This window comes from Jaculus jaculus, chromosome 4 (genome assembly GCF_020740685.1).
Source record: "Jaculus jaculus isolate mJacJac1 chromosome 4, mJacJac1.mat.Y.cur, whole genome shotgun sequence".
Classification (NCBI taxonomy): Eukaryota; Metazoa; Chordata; class Mammalia; order Rodentia; family Dipodidae; genus Jaculus; species Jaculus jaculus.
Genome location: NC_059105.1, coordinates 161,863,288 through 161,869,373, shown reverse-complemented (window position 1 = coordinate 161,869,373; position 6,086 = coordinate 161,863,288).

Here is a 6,086-nt window from a genome sequence, read left to right as displayed (position 1 = left end):
TCAATGACTTGGGTGCAGGGCTTGTTCCTGGAATAGAAGGAGTTTAGACTTTCTAAGCCTTGAGGTATCTGCGGGGAAGTCTTATTTTAGTAGTCGATGACAGAAAGGGAAAAATCACAAGTCTGGAAACTGAAGATCCCCTTAGGTCCTCTAACTCCATTGATGACATCTCTTCTCACAATCTCCCTGCCGAGATGCCAGCGAAGCCCAAATATTCCGAGCATCGCACGAACTGTCATCTCCCACCGCAGCAGATTCCGTCACTTTCTGGAATTAATGTTGCTCATTTGCTTGTTTATTTATTTCTTTTGGTTTTTCGAGGCAGGGTCTCACCGTAGCCCAGGCTGACCTGGAATTCACTCTGTAGTCTCAAGGTGGCCTCGAACTCACGGCGATCCTCCTACCTCTGCCTCCTGAGTGCTGGGATTAAAGGCATGGGCCACCACGCCCGGCTTTTCTTTCTTTTTTAAGTTTATTTATTTATTTATTAACAACTTCCATGATGGTAAACAATATCCCATGGTAATGCCCTCCCTCCCCCCACCACTTTCCCCTTTGAAACTTCATTCTCCATATTTATTTTCTCATCATTCTCATCATAGAGTTCAAGTGCCAAGCGAATGGAGACTCCTGCCCCGTATGTATCCCCAGTGCCTAGCGCCGCGTGGGCACACAATGAACTGTTGTTGAAATGAATGGATTCCATCTCAGGACAACGGTGATATTTACAAAGTTTGTCGGTGAGTTCTAAAAGATCGTGCGTTACAGATGCGCAGGCAACTCCATTCTCCCTCTCACATCCCCAAGTTAATAATCTCTAGTTAATCAAGAAGTCCTCACAAGAGAGCCCCGTAAAATCCTGATTATCCATTTCATCTCTGTTTTAACATATTACTGCTAGCACATTAGGCAACGCCGACTAACTGGAGAGCTCCTATCACCTTACTTGTTCTAGATCTTACAGAGCGACCCGAGATCTTGCTAACTATTGAAGTCCACTTCACTGTTGCCTCACATTTCTATGACAGTCAGCTCACCTCACTGCTGCTGCTCTGGCGTTCCACCCCTGGTCAAAGCACACTGCTTGCGCATGGATCTCCTGCCTTGACTTGTACAAGTAGATCTTGAGACCTTCTATTCAGGAGCCTAGCACAGTAACTCAGTACAAAAGATACAAGCTACTGAATGAGAGCAGAGCAGACAGAAAGGAAGAGAGGAAAAAGAAATAAACTTGAAGGGCTAGGCATGGTGGCACATACCTTTAATTCCAGCACTTGGGAGGCCGAGGTAGGAGGATTGCCATGAGTTCAAGACCAGTCTGAGACTAAGATCTAAGTCAGCCTGTGCTAGATTGAGACCCTACCTCAAAAAAAAAAAAAAAAGTAAAAAAGAAAAAATAAAGAAGAGAGAGAGAAAGAAAGAAAGGAAGGAAGAAGAGAGAATTCAGAATGTATAAGGAAAGCTTGTTGCATCTAATGTCAGTTGTGCCAAAGCTGGGTATTAATGAAGAAAGAAGATATGGGCTGGAGGGATGGCTTAGCAGTTAAGGCACTTGCCTGCAAAGCCAAAGGACCCAGGTTCAATTCCCCAGGACCCACTGTAAGCCAGATGCACAAGGTGGCACATGCGTCTGGAGTTCATTTGCAGTGGCTGGAGGCTCTGGCACACTCTCTCTGTCTGCCTCTTTCCCTCTCTTGCTCTCTCAAATAAATATATAAATAAAACTTAAGAAGGTAAATCAATCACATCCAATGCAGCACAAGGCTCACAGGAAACAAACATCCTAGTGATGTTACTGAGTTTATCAATGAGAAGGTAGAATAATGACCTTGAGGGAAAAAATTCCAGTGAAGTGTTAGGGCCAGGTTGTGAGCAGTTAAAAACTAAGTTAAGGCACTGAAGAGATGGCTTAGTGGTTAAGGTGCATGCCCGTGAAGCCTAAAGACCTAGGTTCAATTCTCCAGGTCCCACTTGGTGGCACATGTGTCTGGAGTTCGTTTGCAGTGGCTAGAGGTCCTGGGGCACCCGTTCTTTTTCTCTCTCTGTCTCAAATAAATAAAAATAAAAGCTTTAAAAAAAACTAAGTTAAGGAATAAATTGTAGCAGTGAAATCAAAGCAGTAAAAGTAGACTGCTATTGTGGTAGGTGGCGCAATACATGTAAATTTTAAAATTACATGTGATCCTCATGTTCTAAAATATAATATGGGATAGTTACTATTTCACTTCCTTTTTTTAAAATTAATTATTTATTTATTTGAGAGCGACAGACACAGAGAAAGACAGATAGAGGGAGAGAGAGAGAATGGGCGCGCCAGGGCTTCCAGCCTCTGCAAACGAACTCCAGACGCGTGCGCCCCCTTGTGCATCTGGCTAACGTGGGACCTGGGGAACCGAGCCTGGAACCGGGGTCCTTAGGCTTCACAGGCAAGCGCTTAACCACTAAGCCATCTCTCCAGCCCTCACTTCCTTTTTGTTTATTACTTATTTGGGGGGCTTAGTAAAATATTTTATTTTTATTTATTTATTTGAGAATGGGAAAGAGTGAGAGAGTAAGAGAGAGAGAGAGAGAAAGGGCATGCCCGGGCTTCCAGCCACTGCAAACAAACAAACTCCAGACTCATGCTGCCCCCTTGTGTATCTGGCTTATGTGGGTACTGGAGAATTGAACCTGGGTCCTTTGGCTTTGTAGGCAAGTGCCTTAACTGCTAAGCCATCTCTCCAGTCCTGGGGGGCTTTTTTTTTTTTTTTTTTTTTTTCCAGGTAAGGTCTCACTCTAGCTCAGGCTGACCTGGAATTCACTATGGAGTCTCAGGGTGGCCTCGAACTCACAGCAATCCTCCCACCTCTGCCTCCCGAGTGCTGGGATTAAAGGCGTGCGCCACCACGCCCAGCTGTGTGGATAGGTGTTTATCAAATCTCAACAGCGTAGCATGTCTTTTCTTGATCTTTCTTTTCCCTGATTCCACTTTAGAGGTCCAGTCATTTTCCTAGAACTTAATTCTGTCCAGTTCTGTCTGGATTGAACACCAGGTCAAATTCTTTGGACTTTAACCCGCTTTCATACACAAGGGCCTTTCCCGTCCAGTTCTGCTAGTGTGGCAGACAGGTCCGCATCGCTGGTAGAAATCACCCAGCCAAGAGCAGCTTGTAGGGCAAAAAAGAGCTTTATTTTGGCTTATAGGCTCAAGGGGGAAGCTCCATGATGGCAGGGGAAAACGATGGCATGAACAGAGGGTGGACATCAACCCCTGGCCAACATACGGTGGACAATAGCAACAGGAGAGTGTCCCAGACACTGGCATGGGGAAACTGGCTATAACCCCTATAAGCCCGCCCCCAACAATACTCTGCCTCCAGGAGGCGTTAATTCCCAAATCTCCATCAGCTGGGAACCTAGCAGTCAGAACACCTAAGTTTGTGGGGGACCCCTGAGTCCAAGCACCCCACCTGGAGATGTGTGATGATTCTCTGTGCAGAAGTGTGGATCACTTTAAGGGGGTCAATTTCCAGATACTGAAGTCCCATATGAACACGTTCCTAAAACTGAACTGAGTCTGCACTTGCTCTGTGTTGGAGAGTTTCAATTTCCTCCTCATATTCCATTATGCCCCTTCCACTTTGTAGAAGAAAGATATTTCAAATCTTATGATTGTACATTACTCTGGAACCTTCTTGCAGAAAAGGGTCATTGTGATAATCCTTTTAATTGACATGCAAACTGTCTCCTAACACTCATTGTATTTAGAGACACAATTCCAATAAAATTTTACTTTGTTGTTGTTGTTATTGTTTTTTGAGGTAGGGTCTCACTCTAGCCCAGGCTGACCTATAATTCACTCTGTAGTCCCAGGCTGGCCTTGAACTGACAGTGATCTTCCTACCTCTGCTTCTGATTAAAGGCATGTGCCACCACGCCTGGCACATGTGTGTATTTTTGAAATATTTTCATTTATTTATTTGCAAGGAGAGAGAGAAAGAGAGAGAGAGAGAGAGAATGGGTGCACCTGGGCCTCTTGATGCTGCAAACGGACTTTAACAATTTCTTTTTTTTTTCTTTAAACATTTTATTTATTCATTTATTTGACAGAGAAAGGGAGAGAGAAAGAGAGAGAGAGAGGGAGAGAATGGGTGTGTCAGGGCCTCCAGCCACTGCAAACGAACTCCAGATGCGTGCGCCCCCTTGTGCATCTGGCTAACGTGGGTCCTGGGGAATCGAACTTGGGTCCTTTGGCTTTGCAGGCAGACGCTTTAACCGCTAAGTCATCCCTCCAGCCCTGCAAACAGACTTTAGCTGCATGCTCTATTTTGTGCACTTGGCTGTATGTGGGTACTGGGAAATTTAACCCAGGCGGTCAGTCTTTGCAAGCAAGCCAGCATCTTTAACCACTTAACCATCTGTCCAGCTCCCTATGTGTCTATTTTTGTGGAAAAAGGGTAAGGTGACTGTGGTGGTTAATCTTCATTGTCAACTTGGCTAGATTTAGAATTATCTAAGAAGTTGGTGAGGAATACATGTTAGTGTGTGTCCTGATGTGTCTGTAAGGAGGATTGCCATATGGGATAGCCACTGAGGGGGAAAAAAACACCTATTCTGAATGTGGGCGGCACCATCCAATAGGCTGGGGGTCTCGATGCAACAAGAGTGGAAGAAGAAAGAGACATCTGAGCACTGGCATTCTGCTTTCTGGCCCACCATGTCCTGAACTGCTCTCCTATCGCGTGCAGACCCAGCATAAAACATAAACAAAACATAAACAAAAGCCTTCTCTCGTGAGACTGTTCCTGTCAGGTACTCGGTCAGAGACAAAAGGCTTCACAATGCAATGACTAGTAAGACTTCAACATAAGTCAGGTGACATACGTAATCCCAGGACAGGCGTGGTGGCGCACGCCTTTAACCCCAGCACTCGGGAGGCAGAGGTAGGAGGATCGCTGTGAGTTCGAGACCACCCTGAGACTCCATAGTGAATTCCAGGTCAGCCTGAGCTAGAGTGAGACCCTACCTTGAAAAACAAAACAAACAAACAAACAAAAACTCCATGTAATTCCAGCACTCAGGAGGCTAAGGCAGGAGGGCTGTTGCAAGTTTGAGGGGAGCCTGTGCTGCGTAGTAAGTTCCTGGGTAACAGTGTGAGACTCTGTCTCAAAAGTTTTTTTTTTTTTTTTTTTTTTGTATGTTTTTATTGGGCTGGAGAGATTGCTCAGTGGTTAAGGCACTTGCCTGCAAAGAAGCCTAAGGACCCATCACGCTCAGCTCTCCAGATCCCACTTAAGCCAGACACACAAAAGTGAGGCAAGTGCAGGGTCACACATGCCCACTAGGTGGCGCAAGCATCTGGAGTTTGGTTAGAGGGGCGTGGCTGAGGGCCTGGCAGGGCAACTCTCTCTAGATTTAAAACAAAAAGTTTTTTCTTTCCTTTTTTTTTTTTTTTTTTTGTTGTTGTTGTTGTTTGTTTTTTCAAGGTAAGGTCTCACTCTAGCTCAGGTTGACCTGGAATTCAGTATGTAGTCTCAGGGTGGCCTTGCACTCATGGCTGTCCTCCTACCTCTGCCTCCTGAGTGCTGGGATTAAAGGCATGCGCCACCACACCTGGCTGAAAAAAATGTTTTTATTGATTATTCACTTGCAAGGAGAGAGAAAGACAATATGGGCACACTGCGGCCTCTTCCCACTGAACGGACTCCAAACACGTATGCTACTTTGTGCATCTGGCTTTATGTGGGTACTGGGGAATTGAACCCAGGCTATCATGTTTTGCAGCAAGTGTTTTTAACCACTGAACCATCTCTCCAGCCCCTCACCCCCCCCCCCTTTCTTTGTTTGTTTGAGGTAGGGTTTCACTCTAGTCCAGGCTGACATGGAATTCAGTATGTAATCTCAGGGTGGCCTCGAACTCATGGCGATCCTCCTACCTCTGCCTCCCGAGTGCTGGGATTAAAGGTGTGTGCCACTATGCCTGGATTCAAAAACATTTTAAGATTAAAAAAAAAGACTTCAAGCTTAGAAATATACCATGTTAGGTTAAATAAAATCTGTGAAGAAGTGGAAGAGAAAAACATAAAGCTTCAACTGTGGAGGAAGAG